The sequence below is a fragment of the Bos indicus x Bos taurus genome, chromosome 22, assembly GCF_003369695.1.
Source record: "Bos indicus x Bos taurus breed Angus x Brahman F1 hybrid chromosome 22, Bos_hybrid_MaternalHap_v2.0, whole genome shotgun sequence".
Taxonomy (NCBI): domain Eukaryota; kingdom Metazoa; phylum Chordata; class Mammalia; order Artiodactyla; family Bovidae; genus Bos; species Bos indicus x Bos taurus.
This window is the reverse complement of record NC_040097.1, coordinates 43,086,567-43,105,733: the sequence shown is the minus strand read 5'-3', so window position 1 is coordinate 43,105,733 and position 19,167 is coordinate 43,086,567.

The following is a 19,167-nucleotide window of genomic DNA, read 5'->3' as shown; positions in this document are numbered from 1 at the left end:
TGTTTATAAGATTTTAAAGACACATATTTTCAGAGCCACAGTTACTGTGTGCAGGAGAGTATAGCCCTGCTTGGTGCCTGACCATATAAGTATCTAAAGAAGAGACTTCATTCCTAGTTCTTGACAAACATGAAATAGCTTTCAAGAAAATGAATGCAGAAGCAATTATGATTATGAATGGCTTTGACATCTACCATCCTACATTATTAATTTTGTAATACAGTCAGGCTCCCCTTCATTCATATTTATGGGAAGCCTTGTGGTCAGCAGGAAGCCCAGGACAGCATTTATGGAATAGTTTTTAAGGTTTCTGCGTGCTCCTGGTTCTTTGCCTAAATTCAGGTTTAGACTCTTCCTTCCCTTGGGAATCTGCTTTAACCTTGTCTTTGAAATAGTCTCTGCGCCTTCTGAAGCCTCCAGAGACCTGTACGTAACCAGCCAGGTGTTATCTAAAAGGATCCAGAAGAGCTGTGAGCATCATTTGGAATCTGCCACATTTCCTTCAGGTGGTGGAACTACCTGATTCATCCATAGGAAAGGACCCTTCTAGTCATCTCTGGGGATGAGAAGTATCATGGCTGCAACATCTACAATTTGTTCCAAGGTTTACAGTTTGCAAAACATTTCTAAGCCTGAGGTCTTATTTGAGCTCATGATAATCCTTAAAGGAAGCAACACACATCTGTGGTTATATCCCGTTTCCCAACGGGGGAGGGGACCCTGCAGAGGTTAAGTCATATATTTAGTCTTTTCTGTCCTCCTTTCCCCAGTCACCCCATCCCTAACTCCCTCCCACAGCTCCTTGTCCCATGGGTCCCCCAGGCCCCACCCCTGTATTGTGTTATCAAAGGCCCTGGTGTCTGCCTGCTGCCTGCTACCCACCCGCCAAGGTATAAACTGTGGGTCCGGTGCTTTGCCAAGCCTGCCAAGGAGCTGCCTTGAGCTCAGGGCTCAGCCGGTTTTACTTGGAATGTTTGAGGGAAGCAAAGCAACCCCATGTGCAAGGAGTCAGTGGATCACTGCATTCCCTTAGATGATGTAACGTCTTTGCAAAGTGGGGTTTGTGGTGTTTGTAGGCATGGGAATCCCAGCGACAGTCGGTGTGAAGGGAGTAGAAGGTGGCAGTGTCCAGTTGCATCATGAAGTGTGAGGAGTTGCCCACCAAGCACCCTTGTCCTGCTGAGCAGTTACTGTGGTTCTTTAAGAGTAAGATGAAAAGATGATCTTTGGTTTTAATTTCTGTTGCTAATACATACATGACTACAAACTCACGAGGTGGCTTGGACCTGACTCAGTAATGAACGGGGCTGATGGATGTCCCTAGGGGCCCAGGAGCATCATGAACAAACTGGTGCCGTGAGAGTCTCATGAACCTGGAATATTCAGACACCTCTAGTGTAACTAAAGCTGAGGGCATGGCTCCTCTTTTCCCATGGAACTCAGAGGTTTGGAAAGCTTTTCAACCCCAAGACTGGGGGCTGCCAGGGGCTTCTCTGCTCAGATGAGACACAGCGGAGACTACTCTAGTGGGGTCTTCCCAGCCCTTTTGAGTCATACCGGGGTGGGGAGGGCAGTCCCTATTGTGCAGGTTGGCCTAAGTCAGTAAGATACTGTCGCTCAGGCATGGGTGAAAACAGTGGGGATGTTTGTAATTCTCTGTCTGGGGACGGGCTGACCATGCCAGGCAGTGTGTTGCTGGTGGAGGGCTCAGAGCATCAGCTTCTGTTCAGCCCTTGTCCTCAGGATTTTAGTCAGTGTCCTTCACAAACCTTTCCTCTCCCACCAAGGAAAAATGTGGGCAGCTTGGAATAGTGGGCCTGGAGTGTGGGTTAAGTGTTTGTTGAGCTCATGGTGACACAGGACTTAGGTCCCTCTGGCTTCCCAGACCCCCACCCCACGCCAACTTTGCCCTGCCTCCCTTCTGGAGGGTTCATGCTGGGGGATCCGAAGGGGCCAAAGGCAACGGATGCTGCCTGGTGTTAAGAGCTGTGAAAGGCAGAATCGGAACTAAGGGAGAGCTTTCCCTAAGATGAGAAGCACCCAGGGAATTCCTCAGTGCCTGCCCTTTCCACATTTCCGTGTCAGCCTGTGAGTTGCGCATAATCCTTGTGCCCCAGCCACAACTGGTGGGAATCAGCCAGTTACCCTGGGGCTTCCCTGCTAGCTCATATGGTAGAGAATCTGCCTGCAAGGCAGGAGACCTGGGTTTAATCCCTGGGTTGGGAAGATCCCCTGGGGAAGAGAATGGCTACTCACTCCAGTATTCTTGACTGGAGAATTCTATGACAAAGGAGCCTAGTGGGCTACAGTCCATGGCATCGCAAAGAGTCGAACAAGACTGAGTGACTAACACTATTCACTTTGTTCTTTCTCTCTGGGAGGGACCAGGGCCAATAACCAGATACCCCGGTTCAAATCCTGGCTCCACCATGTACTAGCTATATGACTTTGGGACAGTTGGTTTCCTCATTTGTAAAGTGAAAGTAATACTAAAGTACCTCCTAAGATTATTGTGCTAATTGATCGAAGCACCTTATGTTGAGTCATAGGCACAGTGCCTGACCTGTGCCTTCTCGTGGAAACTGCAGTAGAGTCTCCTGGCTGTCTCCTTCCTGCTCCCTCTGTCGCTGACCCGACCCTGGTGCATCCCCATGTGGCCCCTGCAGCCTGGCATGACCCCCTTCTTGGGAACTGGGAGGAACAAACTTTTTCTCTCTCTACACTTTAAATAAAATATTGGTTCGGATGGCTCTACCTGGTTTCTTATCACCTGGGAGGCTGGCCTGGTCTCGCTAAGCAGTGTTCCCAGCAGCAAGAGAAGACAAACCTCAGTGCTTGGGCACTTTCCAACTTCTGCCAGGTGTGTCACACAGCCAAGCCCAGATTCAAAGGGTGGAAAGCGATAGTCTTCTACCTCCTAATGAAAGTTTCAGCAGTCACATTAAAGGGGGGTGCATACAGGGATGGGAAGAATTTATCCCCATTTAAAAAATCTACCTCATGAAAAAAATCTGCCATATGCTCTGCTTGGTGTGCTTGGGCAAGTGACTTCTTGTCCTTAACCCCATTGTCATCCCCTTTATAATGGAGTGGAAAATTTCTATTCCCTACAGGGCTGCCTAGAGGGTCAAAGCACCATGCACTATAAAGTACTGAGGAAATGTACTAGTTTGTTGATAACCTGATATCTCTACCATGAGTGTCACATTTTGAGTTGAGAAAAACCCAGGTGTTTGGATCTTAAGAAATGGTTTTGTTATCACCTCCTGGACAGAAAGATAGTTTCCTGAGACTTAGGTTGTTGTGATCCTGACAAGTACCTGACAAGATGCCATCCCATTCTTATATAAAATATATGTTATATATGTGTGGTCTTAGTTGAGGTTCTGGATCCTTTCTATCAGTGTCTCACTTTTGGATCCTGGGAGAAGATCTTTGTGGCCAAATTTGGACCAGGTGTACATGCCAATCAGAGGGACGTGGTCATGGGTACCAGATGCTGTTTATGTCTGTCTGGACCCTGCTTCTTTAAGCCAACTGAACACACCAGTCCTCAACAACCAGTGGATCATAAAAGCCAGTTGTGAGCGCCTGCCCACGAGTCTTGTTCCAGACCTTTCTTGCTTATTCCTGACTAGTTTCCACTTTCCTCTGGTTCCTGTAATTGCCTCTTGCATTTTTTACCTTGTTCTTGCACTTTTCCCGTTTGATGTTTTTCATCTGAAATGGTTGCATTTCAGTTCTTCCAGAAGAGCTTTGGCTTGGATATACCTTCTAATCCAGAGCGACAGGCCAGTGATGGATTTAGTCGAGATTTAGTTCTCCTGGGTTATATTGAGACTTGGGGTGCAGCAGCTATCATGCCTGACTCCTTGGGACTCAACTTGCAGCCCTGGTCCACCATTTCCGCTTTGTGATGTGGGAATTAGCAATCTCTGTGTCTCTTTCTCTGTCTAGATCACAGTCCTCTTGAGGGTAGGTACTGTGTTTCTAGATGTTATTTGTCATGGTGTCCCTTTAGGACCACAGGAATCAAGTGGGATATACAATCAAGAGAAAATAGATTTGGCTTGGGCCCTTGTAATGGACATGTGTTGTTTTGTGGCTGTCAGCATCCAAAACTTTCTTATTTGGGGGAATTCTTCATTGACAGTAGGCAGAGTCCTGTTTCTTCAGTCAGAGCATCAAGGGGACCAGACACTCCTTTTCCTCAGCCCGTGGCCTCTCTGGCATATGTGACCTATGCTCGCAGCTACTCCAGTGACCTGACCTGGGCTGTGTCTTCGCCACCTGGCCCTCCTGGTTCTCTGTATTTTTTGTGCTTGGTTCTCCATCTTTTTGTGACAGACTCAGAGAATGGCGCAGTTTCTCATTAATAAATTCCTGCGTTTTTTCTGCAAGTCAGAGTACGTTTTTGTGGTTTTGGTTTTGCAACTTAAAACTAAATTGATGCAGCCCGTGAATAATAATATATAGTGGCTCCCATCCGCTGGCCAGGTGCAGTCGCGAGCTAAGCGCTGCGTATAGGTGACCTTTTATCCTTACAGTCTTCTTGAGGGAGCTGTTATTTTTCTCATTTTGCATATTAGGAGGCTTCTATGGGTAGTGCTACTGTGAACATTCTTGTGTGTCTTCCTGGTGTTCCCACGCACCCATTTCTATTGGGTATATGTGTAGGATAGATTTGTGGGGTCATAAAGCACATGTGTTCATCGTCATTAGCTGATGTTCAACTGTTTATAAAGTGAGCTTATGCATTTATACTCCCACCAGCATTTGTATGAGATTGCAATTTCAGCATGTTAGTGAATCTTGGTCACCATTTGATATTGTGTGTGTGTGTGTGTGTGTGTGTGTGTGTGTTAGCCCTTCTGGTATGTGTCCAGTGGTGTCTTATTATAGATTAAAAAAAATTAATTTCTATTGGTCTATCTATACTTAATTTACAATGTTGTGTTGGTTTCAGGTGTACAGCAAAGTGAATCAGTTATACATCAACATATAGTCACTCTTTTTTACATTCTTTTCCCATATAGAACATTACAGAGTATTGAGTAGAGTTCCCCATGCCATACAGTAGATCCTTATTAGTTGTCTGTTTTACATAGAGTAGTGTATATATATCAATCCAGTGGTGTATATATATATCAATCCCAATCTCTAATTTATCACTTCTCACCTTCCTCTTCGAAGAAGGCAATGGCACCCCACTCCAGTACTCTTGCCTGGAAAATCCCATGGACGGAGGAGCCTGGTGGGCTGCAGTCCTTGGGGTCGATAAGAGTCGGACACGACTGAGCGACTTCACTTTGACTTTTCACTCTCATGCATTGGAGAAGGAAATAGCAACCCACTCCAGTGTTCTTGCCTGGAGAATCCCAGGGACGGGGGAGCCTGGTGGGCTGCCGTCTATGGGGTCGCACAGAATCGAATACGACTGAAGCGACTTAGCAGCAGCAGCAGCAGCAGCAGCAGCACCTTCCTCTTTGGTAACCATAAGTTTGTTTTCTGTATCTGTGACTCTTTCTGTTTCGTAAATAAGCTCATTTGTACCATTTTTTTTAGATGCTTTGTATAAATGACATCATACGGTATTTGTCTTTGTCTGACTTATGTCACTCAGTATGACAATCTCTGGGTCTTATTGTAGTTTAACTTGTGTTTCCATCAGGCCCAGTGAGGTCGAGCACCTTTTAAAAAGAATCGTTATTTTTTTATAAATATTGAGCAGCTAGTACAGAGGATTTCCATACACTGTCCATGCCCCTCACACTTATTACACATACACACATAGAGAGTTTCCAGTTATTAACATCTTGCATTAGTGTCATATATTTGTTGCAATGAATGCACTAATATTAACACAATATTATTAACGAAAAGGCCCACAGTTTATATTAAGGCTCCTTCTTTTTGTTGTATAATTCTGTTAGCCTTGGAAAATGCTTCGTGTTATGTATCCACCATGACAGTATCATATGAGATAATGTTAATGCCCTAAAAATCTGTGTACCATCTACTTATCTCACCCACTTTACCTGTACCTCTGGCAATCACTGCTCGTTTCACTGTTGCTATAGTTTTGCTTTTTTCATAGACATATTGTTGAAATCAAATAATGCATAGACTTTTTAGACTGGCTTCTTTCACTTAGCATTATGTATTGGAGGTTTCTCCACACCTTTTTGTGACTAAGTAGCTAATTTTATCATTAATATTCCATTTTTGAATTAATACTCAAAGCGTCCACTTTGTTTACCCATTCACATATTGAAGGGAGTCTCAGTTGTTTCTACATTTTGACAGCTGTTTTAAAGCTACTATAAATGAACATCCATGTGCAGGGTTTTTGTGGACATTAGTTTTTCGTATATTTAGTTAAATACCAGGGAGTGCAATTAATGGATAGTATGTATGGTAAGAGTTTGTTTACTTTTGTAAGAAGCTACCAAACTGTCTTCCAGAGTGGCCATTTTTCATTCTACTAGCAACAAATGAGACTTTCTGTTGCTTTACATCCTCTTTAGTATTTGTTGTTGTCAGTTTTTGGATTTTAGCCATCCTGATATGTAGGTAGATATAACTCATTTTCATTTGCAGTTCAGTAATGGCATACAAATTTGAACATCTTTTCATATGCATGTTTGCCATCTGTATATGTTCACTGATGAAGTGTGTGTTCAGATCTTTGCCTGTTTTTACATTGGATTCTTTGTTTTCTTATTGTTGAGTTTAATATTATAGTTCTTTGTATACATATATAGTTCTTTGGATATATCAGATGCGTTTTATCAGATGTGTTTGCAAATGTTTCTTGCTGTCTGTGGCTTGTTTTTTCATTTTTTCAGTGGTGTCTTTCACAGAACAGAAAATTTTAATTTTAATGAAGTACAACATGTCAAATTTTCTTTCATCATGCTTTTGGTGCTGTATCTAAAAATTCATTACTGAGCCTAGATTTTGTCTTATGTTATTATCTCTTAGAATTTTTGTAGTTTTGCGTTTTACTTTTAGGTCTGTGATTTCGGAAATACATTTTGTGAGAGGTGTCAAGTCTGTATCAGATTGGTTTATTTTTGCATATGAATGTCCAGTTGTCCTGGCATCATTTGTTGAAAACCTATCCTTTCTCCCTGGTAGCTCAGATGGTAAAGAATCTGCCTGCAGTGCAGGAAAACCAGGATTGATCCCTGGGTCAGGAGGATCCCCTGGAAAAGGTAATGGCTACCCACAGCAGTATTCTTGCCTGGGAACTCCCTTGAACAGAGGAGCCTGGTGGGCTACAGTCCAAGGGATTGCCAAGAGTTAGACACAACTGAGCGACTAATACTAGCACTGTCCTTTCTCCATTGACTTGCCTTTGCTCTTTTGTCAAAGAGCGGTTGACTTTATTTGTATAGGTCTTTTTCTGGGTACTCTCTGTTCCATTGCATTGATTTATTTGTCTTTTTTTTTTCCCCACCAATTCCACACTGTCTTGACTACTATAACTTTATAGTGAGTCTTAAAGTTGAGTAATGCCAGCCCTCTGCCTTTGTTTTTCAATAGTGTTGGCTATTCTGGTCTTTTGCCTCACCATAGATACTTTAGAATCAGTTTGCTAATATCCACAGAATAACTTGCTGGCACTTTGTTTGGGGGATTGTGTTGTATCTGTACACAAAGTTGAGAAGAGCTGATATTGTTAAGCACCTTTTGATATATTATTTGCCATTTGGGTGTTCCTTTTTTTTTTTTTTTTTTGGTGACATACCCCTTCAATTTCTTGTCCATTTCTTTTTCTTATTGATTTGTATAGGTTTTTAATGTATTCTGGAAAAGAGGTCTGTCTTTATGCGTTTAACATTGTTATTCTGTGACTTGCCTCTCAGTCTATTAATGAAGTTTTCTGATGAATAGTTCTTAATCTTAATTTTGTTCCATTTAACAAGTTTTTTGTTCCATTTAACAATATAACAAGGTTATATTCTCATGACCTGTTAAAGAACCCAAGATTATTAGTAAATTTTCCTGTGTTAGCTTCTAGAGCAGGAGTCTGCACAATTTTGGGGAAAAAGTCAGATAATAAGTATTTTGGGCTTGTGGGTTGTATGTCCTCTGTCGAGACTGCTCGTTTCTGCCATGTAGTATGAAAGCAGTCGTGTGTGTGTATGCTCAGTCAGGTCTAATTCTTTGTGATCCCGTGGACTATAGCCTGCCAGGCTCCTCTGTCCATGGGATTTCCCAGGCAAGAGTACTGGAGTGGACTGTCATTTCCTTCTTGCCAGATCTTGCCGACCCAGGGATCAAGCATGCGTCTCTTGTGTCTGCCGCATCAGCAGGCACATTCTTTACCACTGTGCCACCTGGGAAGCCCCTGAAAGCAGCCATAGCAATATGTAAGTGGTTGCGTGTGTCTGTGTTCCAGTAAAACTTAATTTACAAAAACACGTGATGTGCCGAGGTTATTCCATGGGCCATAGTTTGCTGACCCTTGTTCTAGAGATGCACTGTCTGATAGTTCTTTCTGTGATGGTGGCAGTATTCTATATGTGCATTTGCTAATAATGTAGCCACAAACCACATGTGGCTGTTGTGTGCTTGAAAAGGGCTTATGCAACTGAAAAACAGAATTTTAAATTTTAATTTAATTTTAACTAATTTAAATTAGCCACATATGAGTAATGGCTACTGTATAGGAGAGTGCAGTTCTAGAGGCTTATTATTTTGTCTTTGTTTTTTAGATCTGCATTCCACTTGGGACTGATTTTATAAATAGTGGGAAACAGGGGATCGGCAACTATACACTTTGCACAAAAACCGGTTACTTAGAACATTTTCTTTTCCTCACCGCTCAGCAGTGCCATTTTTGTCATATATTAGATATCTTTATGTGTGAGTCAGTTTTTGGACTCTGTTATGACTCATTATCTATGTGTATTTATCCAGTCTTGCACTCATATCATAATGTCCTATATACTAAATCTGTCTGGTAGATTTAATACTCTTAACTTTTTCTTCAAGAATACCTTAGTGATTATTAACCCATTGCATTTTCGTACGCACTTCATAATGAAGTATCAATTTTCATACAAAAAAAAACAAAAAAACAAAAAACCTCTTGGATTTTTTTTTTTTACTGAAATTTCATCAAATTTATAGATCTAACTGGAGATAATTGACATCATCAGTCTTTCAATCCAAGTATCTAGTATAACTAGCCACTTACTTATATACCTTCTCTAATTTTGCCCAATAATATTTTTAGTTTTCAGTTTTATCCTTAATAAAGTTTTTAAAGAGTTTCCATTTCTTTTGTTACTTTGTTAATGCAGGAGACATGGGTTTGATCCCTGAGTTGGGATGATCTCCTGGAGGAGGACATGGCAACCCATTCCAGCATTCTTGCCTGAAAAATCCCGTGGATAGCGAAGCCTGGTAGTCTGCAGTCCATGGGGTTGCAAAGAGTCAGACATGACAGAAGTGACTAAACATGGCATGGCAACCTTACTAAATTATCTTAGTAATTCTAATAGTTTATCTGGAAGTTCTTTGTAGATAGTTATATCATCTGTAAATAATGATACTGTTGTTCTTTCCCTTTACATGCCATATAGTTTTATTTTTTTTCAATCTTTTTATGCTGTATAGGACTTTGACCAAAGTATAGAATAGAAGTAATACTACTAGACATCCTGAACTTGCTCTTGATTTTTACAAGAATGTTCTCAGTATTTCATCATTAGTTATGGTGTCCTTTGTAGGTTCTTACAGAAACCGTTTATCAGGTTAAGGAAGTCTCCTTCTATTCCCAGGTTTTTGTTTTTAACCTGAAAGGATGTTGAATTTTTTCAGGTGTTCTTACTACATTAATTTTGAGATTATCATAGGAGTTTCCTTCCTATTGCATTTGAAATGGCCCAATTTCTAATTGCTAAATTCATACCCATTTTTCAAATTCATCAGTTCAGTTTAGTTCAGTCGCTCAGTCGTGTCTGACTCTTTGTGACCCCATGAATTGCAGCAGGCCAGGCCTCCCTGTCTATCACCAACTCCTGGAGTTTACTCAAACTCATGTCCATTGTGTCGGTGATGCCATCCAGCCATCTCATCCTCTGTCGTCCCCTTCTCCTCCTGCCCCCAATCCCTCCCAGCAACACGGACTTTTCCAATGAGTCAACTCTTCGCATGAGGTGGCCAAAGTATTGGAGTTTCAGCTTCAGCATCAGTCCTTCCAATGAACACCCAGGACTGATCTCCTTTAAGATGGACTGGTTGGATTTCCTTGCAGTCCAAGGGACTCTCAAGAGTCTTCTCCAACACCACAGTTCAAAAGCATCAATTCTTCAGCGCTCAGCTTTCTTCACAGTCCAACTCTCACGTCCATACATGACCACTGGAAAAACCATAGCCTTGACGAGACGGACCGTTGTTGGCAAAGTAATATCTCTGCTTTTGCATATGCTATCTAGGTTGGTCATAACTTTCCTTCCAAGGAGTAAGTGTCTTTTAATTTCATGGCTGCAGTCACCATCTGCAGTGATTTTGGAGCCCCAAAAAATAAAGTCAAATTCATACTCATACCCTAAATCTCCCTGTCATAAGGAGTCCCATTTCCTTGCTTTTCACTTGAAGATTAACCTCTTTGAGGTTGGGACTCGTTTGTTACTTCTCTATCCCTAATGCCTAGCACACTGATATATAGTAAATGCTAACAAAATGTTGACTGAGTTATCAACTCAGTCAAGTCAGTGAGCCTGTTCTCTGCCTGCCTTTCTTCAAGCTCGTAAGATTTTTGGTTTTATAGTCTCTTGTCTCCATGTATTTGGTCTCCTTCTAGCCTGATGCTTTCTATTGTAAGGTCCACATCTGATTATTCCCTTGGTCCCTCTGGTACCCAGCCCAGGGCTTGATTCAGAGCACTTGTCACTGACTGCCTGAATCTAACTCTCCTAGGGAAGCTCTGTCACTAGAACACTTCAGTCAGACTTTTAGGAGTAGCCTGTCCCTCTTCACAATCCCTGCTTTGCAGAGAGAGATTTGATTTCCCCCCACCCTCAGGGAACCTGGCCAGGCCCAATGGCTGAGGGCAAAGGAGTTTTCTCCTTTCCTTCAGATTAGTTTTTAAAAGGTAATTTTGCAACAGTATGGACTTGATTGGCCAAAAGTGAAGGATAGGGAAAGCAAACCATAGACAACATGTCTTCCATCCAGTAGAAACTGAACCAAGGACAGGGCAACAGTGTCAGAGTGTTGGCTGTTCATGAGTCTTTACTCTGCCTGGCTGGGCACTGTGGAGGTGAGGAGGACAGGGAGCCACTATGTTGAACCCTTAAATTTGTTTTTCACTGTGGAAACGGAAAACTCACATTTGCTAAGTTAAACATCACCTCCAGGCTATCTGTCCACTCATTCATGCACATCTCCATCTGTCCATTTGAATATTGATTCACTTAATATTGTAGAGTCCCTACTATGTGGCAGGCAACATTGTGCTAAATAGCACTAGTGGATTCAGGGATGAAGAGATGCCATCCCTGGGCAGTGGTGGGCAGGGATGGACCCATGTCCTGAACAGTGGTTCTCACAGCAGAGGACATGGTTGGGAATGGATTAGCAGAGGACATGAAGTTGGTGTGGATATCTTTTCCCAGAATGAGAGAGAAGGATGTAGATAGAGTCGTGGAGACAAGAACAGCCTGGCAAGCTTGGGGAATGATGACAGGCTGACTGGAGTTTGGGGACAGGATGGAGGATGGGAGAGGAGGCAGGAGGAGGGACCATGATGTGAGACTGGAAAGGTGGGCAGAGACCAGGCTCACAAACATGATCTGGTTCATGTTTTAGAGAGTCCAAATGGTTGGAGTGGAGAGAATAGACTAGAAGACCCGTGAAGAAGATTGTCTGAGGTGAGCCTTGAAGGATGGGCAGGATTAACTAGTAAGGATGGAAGGAGGGCCATTTCAGGCAAGAGGAGTGGCAAAACCTCCGGTGTTGAAATCAGAAGGTACTTGTAGTGTCAGGGGACCAGTGACGTGATCTGGCAGAATGGAATCCAAGGAAGGTCATAAGGTTGGAAAGCAGTTGAACATGTTAGGAGCATGTCCAGGACTCAGAAGGCTGGAGAGCCACGTGAGAGGGAGTCTGTCACAGATTCCAAAATGTTAGGGGTTGGAGTTGTAACAGAGGGTACGGGGAAGAGATCAGTTGGAGATGAGAAAACTTAGATTCTAGGTTCAGCTCTACCAGTAACACTGCAAAGGGCATAGACAGAGGAAGACATGAAGGATTGTGGACAGTTTTTCATTCTGCTGAAGTGCATCCTCTGGTCATCCATCCTCTCAGTGTTGTTCATATTCCTCCCACCTGAAAAACATGTTCACTCCCTTCCCAGAATCCTAACAACTTCTCATTAAAGTGTGGCGTCAAGCTTGGAGTCCAGGATCCCACAACCTGTATCAGGTTACACTGAAACTCTGCAGATACGGCTTCTCAATTTGGAGACCTGCAAACCAAGAAGGTGAGTTATCTGATGTGCACACACCTAAGATGCATTGGTGAGCCAGGCAAAGTGTCAATATAAGGGACATGCTTATTCAGAAGGGTGAAGAACTGGGAGCACAAAGCAGTCACTGGTCATAGCAGTGATGAATCCAGGTGGGCTTGTGTTCACAAGTCTCCCCCTTGAGAACAGGAAACATTCCTTGGTTAGGGCTGCCTCTGGTGAGTGGCTCCTGAGACAGTTTTTGTCTCTGGCTCTTGGGTCTACCCTCGGAGATGTGCGTTTCCCAAGAAATGATCTGCATTTGCAGCTAAGTAGCTTCCTTTGTCTGCTTCCTTCAAACTATTTGAAAATTGGGACTTAGAGGCCTTTTTACAATTTAAACCATTTCAGATCCCAGTTCCGTTTTAATCCAGGCTGGCAGCACCTTCACATGTTCAGACCCCTTAAAAACTGTGTGGACTTCCTATGAATATGATTGAGTTCATTCCATTTGAAAAAGGTCACACCCACAGTTGTTTTTGAGATATGACCCTCCTTTAGATTTATTCACAGATACTTTGGGCCTGTCAAGCAACCATAGGACAATGTCCTTAATATTCCTGGGAGCCCTTTTGTCTAGATGAAAAAATCTCCTAGGAGGCAATAATGTAATTCTCTCACAGGGTTAAAAAGAGTCTTTCAATCAGATCTGTGCATTTGTAGTGAAAGTTACACAAAGCTTCCACTGGTCTGAAAGTCTCCTGCCTGGACAATTCCAGTTCCTCTGGTCAGTGGGGTCCAAAGCAGGCTACTTCTATGGGCAGGCCAGGTAGCCTACAGGGGGCACCAGGAAGATTCCATTTTCAGATTGAAAAATCTTTTTTCTTTCTCCCATGCCTGAATTTCTTCAGCAGAGACTCGTGGCTTTGGGTGAGGCTTAACCGGTCAAGAGGACCTACCATGTTTAGTCATCATCATGAATAACATGTACTAATTTCCGAGTTCAGTGCCCAGGCCTTAGCAAGTGCTCAGCACACCCTAGTCCCCTCCTCCTGGTCTTGCTCCTTCCTCCCCTAAAGATCTGTTCTTAAATTTTATATCCTACCACTGGAGGAAGCATGATGAGGCCCTGTCACCTCAGCATAAGTGAGTTTGTTGGCTGATCCACGGAACAAATATTTATTGAGCACCTACTATGTGCCAACCACTGTTCCGAGGCACTGGGACCATAGTCCTGGGTATGTCAGCCATTGTTCCTGCCTTCTGGGTGTGTACAGTCCAGTGGGGGAAGCTGGGTGGAAAGTAAGTCAACAACCCATCACATGACAGAGTGTGGGGACCCCATGATGGAAACAAGGTGAGGGGCTGGGGTGGGGCGGCCTTGGAGTTCTCCTTTCTGGGGAGAAGGGAGGAGGACTGGCAAGGCTGCAGAGGGAGGCTGAGGACAGACCCAGCCTCCTCCACAGTTCTGCCTGATGACTGCAGAAAGGATACTTTAGTTCAAATAAACAAATAAATCTAGAGAAGTATGATCTGTCATGGCAAATGCAACACCATTAGTCATGATTCCCTCAAAGCTCAAAGCAGTAGACTCGAGTGTCCCGAGCACCGGGCTCTAATGCCAGCATAACCCCCAACCCTCTATGTGTCCTTGGCAAGGGCGCCTGGATCCTGGAGTCTGTGCTGAGGGGTGGGATTCAGTGCTATCTGACCACCCATGGCTTTATGAAATGACCAGCATTTTCCATAGGAGTTTAAACCCCAGAAGGGCAGATGGCTGACTGCCACCCAGTTCCTGATGGTCAGAGTTCCCCCTTCTCTGCCCAACTGTGAAGTTTCCCTGCCTTGCTCCACTGACTTCCAGCTCTGAGCCATCTTTTCTTTTAAGTGTTTCGTCATAGTCCAGACAGTTGACGAATTACAGTGCCCCAGGCGTGGTGATAGTCTGGCCTGGATGTTCTTCCAGAAAATGATCACGTTTCTCTTTGTTCAATCTAAATGCTTGGGGAGGGGTTGCCTGCCACATTCTGTGCTTTTAAAACTTCCATCTCCAAGAATCAGAGCAGATAATAAATACCACAGCAAGGGCCATCATTTATTGAGTACCTCCTGTGTCCTCAGTGATTGGGATTACTGCATTTAATCCTCACATCAAGCTTGAGAAGTGGGCACCATTGCCACAGTTTCATGGATGAGAGACCTGAAGCTCAGAAAGGTGAAGCCAGCTCGTTGTGGAGATGTGATCCTGATCTACGAATGTCTGACTCCAGAAGACCAGTCTCTGCCACTGTGCTGTCCCGGAGTTCTTTTTGCCAACTGCAAGGAAGAGTAGCAGGAGGGCCAGGGCAAGGTGGGGTCTGCCTTCACCAAGGACCCTGCTTGTCTGCATCTCCCACCGTGGCCAGTCTCCACCAGCAGAGAGTTGTTGCTGTTTTAGAGTGACTTGTTCGCTCACCCCACAAGACCCCTTGGGATGGCTTTGCTAGCTGTAGCTCTGGCCTGTTTTGAAGCCCAGGCCTCCTTTTTGTTCCTCTGTGAAGTCACAGAGGAAGTAGAGATGCTGGTTGTCCCACATCTGGGCAGAAGTGGTGACAGAAGTCATTCTGCCTGGGCCACTTGTCAATAGCATGGAACATGCAGACCCAGCTGGTTGTAGATGGCATATGGCAAAGGAGTCCAGAAGTAGGAGGCACCATAGCAGGTGTGTTTGTGCCAGGGCCTCTTAGAAATAAACCTCCCAGGATAAGGATGCTGGGCCCAGCTGTGGGCCTAGTCTCTGATGTTGCATAACTCAAGCAACATGATTTTATTCCTCCCTGTGTCCAGTCCTTCAATCCTCATGCCATGGGGCAAGCCTCGTGACTCATTCCAGATGAAGTGATGGATCATCAGGAGGTTTCAGTTAAATATCCTGACATTTGAGGCAGTTGAGGGGCTGTGAAGGCTTTGGGAGGGGCCCTCCCAGCAGCTTCACAGTGTCCACAAGTCCCTGACTTTCCCCATCTCGCTAACTCTGGTACCTGTGTCAGCTTCATCCCAGGCCACTTCTGCTCTTGGTTGGAAAACAGCTGCCAGCAGCAGGGGCTACACCTGTGTAGAGGAGCCGCTTTCTGCCTCTTTCCTGCAAGGGAGAAGCCTCTTCCCAAGAAATCCTTAGGAAGCCTTTCCTTGAACCAGCCGGAAGGGGAGTAGGATGCTCACCGTGGCTTAGATGAATAAGGGCCTGCCCCCTTCTTTCCTCAGTCATTTGTAGGTGGTGCTGAGGATAGTGGAGAGCTGAGCAAATTCAGATTCTGTGAGGATGGAGAGTGGTTGTCTAGGTGTCCAAAAGTGTCCACTTCTTTGGGACCCAGGGAGGCCCCAGGTAGTACCAGGAAGCCAGCTGCGTTTGTGGTTGATTCTTAACTCATAATGTACTAACAGCATGGTTGAAGTAGAAACCAGTGGTGCAGAAAGGGCACAGAGAGCTGCCTACATTTCTCAAATGTCCTGTTACTGTCAGCCCAGTGAAGTAAACCTCTTGCCTGAGTCATTTCCTGCTTCTGCCCTTCCTTCTCCTCACAGAGGTTTTGAGAACTTCCGAGACTCAGGTTGTTAGAGCTGATACCTGGGTGAGGACTCTGAGTTCCAGAGGGTAGGAGTTCTTCTTATAGGAGCTGGGGAAAACACCAGGCTTCTGAGGGCCCTATCCGTCAGCCTCAAGCACCCCCATTAGAGGCCACCACTGTCTTCTCCTGGGTCCAAGCTCTGGTGCTAAGACAATGATCACAGCTGTCAACAATAATGTACCATTTTGCAGTCTTATGAAGTTCTTTTCACATTCATAATCATTATTTGCTCAATTCCCCAAACACATCAAAAAAGTAAAGAAAAACCCTATTAAAAACTGAGAAATCTATTGAGAGTTGCTGGGCACTTTCAGAAAAGGGAGTGGACCTCCCGGAAGAGCAGGAAAAGGGTCACCAATGCAGATGACTCCCCAGTTCATGCTGGGCTAACTCTGGGCCCTCTGAAGAGCAGAGTGTTTTGATACAGCTGAGGACACGTTTCTTGACCTTAAGAAATAAGCTTTCAAGCTTTCAATTTAAAAAAAAAAAGATCAAGTGATGAGTACAGCAGACATCACCCCATCACTGAGGTCTGCTCTGTCCTCCCCTGAATCTGGGACTGTCCATCTCTGAGCCTCCCCTGGGGCCTGACCACTCTTTGCCCAAATCCCTCACTTCAGCCTGGTGCTCACACAGACTCCTTCCTTACCCCTGCCTGGAGGTTGAGACTCTATTGCCTGTCCTTCGTCCCAGCTCTGATTTGTCTCTCACCTACTTCCAAGGCTTAGCCCACCCTTCATCCTTTACCCAAATACACTATCCCATCCATTACCCCATTCCCAAACTGCCACCAACCCCAGCACCCACCCAAACCCAAATACCAAATGTCACCTGACTTTAGGAACCTCCCTGCTGGTCCAGTGATTAAGAATCTGCCTTCCAGTCCAGGGGACACAGATTTGATCCCTGGTCTGGGAATCCCACAGGCTGCGCGGCAACTGAGCCTGCGCAGCAACTGAGCCTGCGCCCCTGCAGTGCAAGGAAGAGTTTGTACACCACAGCTAAGACCTGATGTAGCCAAGTAAATAAATATTTAAAAAAAAAAAAAACAAACATCACCAGCTTTGACCCCCTGCATCTTCCACTTTGTTTTTGAACCCCAGGTCTAGGAGCAAAGGAGCATACCCAGATTTTTCACTGACTTGTTTTTCCTCTGGGTCATTGTTAGTATTTGGTCTTTTGCAACAGAGAGCCCAGTGCTTGATACCTGTATCTCCTTTGGTTCTTGAAATAACACTGAGATGTGGATGTTCTGGTCCCCACTTTACTAAGACATTAAAAAACTTGTCTGAGGTCCCCAAGTTCCAGGGCAGACCTGAGGTTTGAAGCAAGATCTGGACTCCTCATCTATTTCAGCACCTGCTTCTCTGTAAGTCAGGGAAAATGGAATTTTAGTCTAAGCTTTTTCTCTTTTGAGTTCTGTGTCCTCAGATGGGTTAACAAAATTCAGTGAATGTCTACTGAGTGTAGACTTTGTCCAGGCCAGAAGCTAAGGGGAAGGGCAGGGCAGGTATTGCAAGAAGAAGGCTGAGCGCCAAAGAATTGATGCTTTTGAACTGTGGTGTTGGAGAAGACTCCTGAGAGTCCCTTGGACTAAAAGGAGATCCAACCAGTCCATTCTGAAGGATATTAGTCCTGGGATTTCTTTGGAAGGAATGATGCTAAAGCTGAAACTCCAGTACTCTGGCCACCTCATGTGAAGAGTTGACTCATTGGAAAAGACTCTGATGCTGGGAGGGATTGGGGGCAGGAGGAGAAGGGGACGACAGAGGATGAGATGGCTGGATGGCATCACTGACTCGATGGACGTGAGTCTGAGTGAACTCTGGGAGTTGGTGATGGACAGGGAGGCCTGGCGTGCTGCGATTCATGGGGTTGCAAAGAGTCGGACATGACTGAGCGACTGATCTGATCTGATCAGGGTCTCTGTCCTCAATTTTAACATGGACGAATCGATGAATGAATAACTTCCTTTCTCTAATGGATGAGAGTGCATCCATAAATGAGTTAGGCTGGGTTTTCTGGAAGATTCCTTCCAGAGTTCACATATCATTTCTTCTGTGATAGCAGTAGTCTAGTCATGAGAGGCAGGTCCATCTGGGTTTGTTTTCATGGTGTCACACAATCCCACACTTCAGAAAGGTTCTCTGTATTTCACCATCTGTTAAAGGGTCTTTATCTCCTCTAAGCACTATTTTTTGTACGACTATCTGATTTATCATACACCAACAATTTGAACTTGGTGTTATTCTTATCACCATTTTAAAAATGAAAAAACTGGGACTTCCCTGGTAGTCCAGTGGCTAAGATTCTGTGCTCCCAAAGCAGGGGCCCAGGGTTTGATCCCTGGTCAGGGAGCTAGATCTCCTGCATGCTGCAACTAAGAATCCCGCATGTTGCAACTAAGACCTGGCACAGCCAAATAAAAATAAATAAAAATCCTTTTAAAAAATGAAAAAAAACTGAGGCTCAGTGATTTTTGCAACTTGCAAAGTGTTGTAGAGCTGCTGCTGCTGCTGCTGCTAAGTCGCTTCAGTCATGTCTGACTCTGTGTGACCCCGTAGACGGCCTCTTACCAGGCTCCTCTGGGATTCTCCAGGCAAGAACACTGGAGTGGGTTGCCATTTCCTTCTCCAGTGCATGAAAGTGAAAAGTGAAAGTGAAAAGCTAGCATGAAGCAAAGCTAGGACTTGACATGGAAGAGTCCACACAAAAGCTATTGCCTCCTAATATAGCCTGTGGAAGTAGCTCAGGCTCTGGGCAAAGTACTGAGACCAGAGCTCTGAAAACACCATCCAAAGATGCTCAAGGCAGAGTCACAGGTCATCTGCTTTCCCATACACCATTTGGCATTTGTCACACTGGATCTTTTTCATTTTCCTTGGGACCTTGACTGTGAGTCAGTCCTTGGCATATGGTAAGACAGACTACGGGAAATGGAGCCATCGAGGTGATCTTTCGGAACCTCTGAGATGTCTATTTTGTGACACAAGGGTATTTAGTTTCCCTGAAGCCCGTCTGTCTTGGGCTGGAAAGTGAGTGGAGCCTTTGGCCCCATCTGCAGAAAACAGATGTCCTCACCACTCAAATGATGTC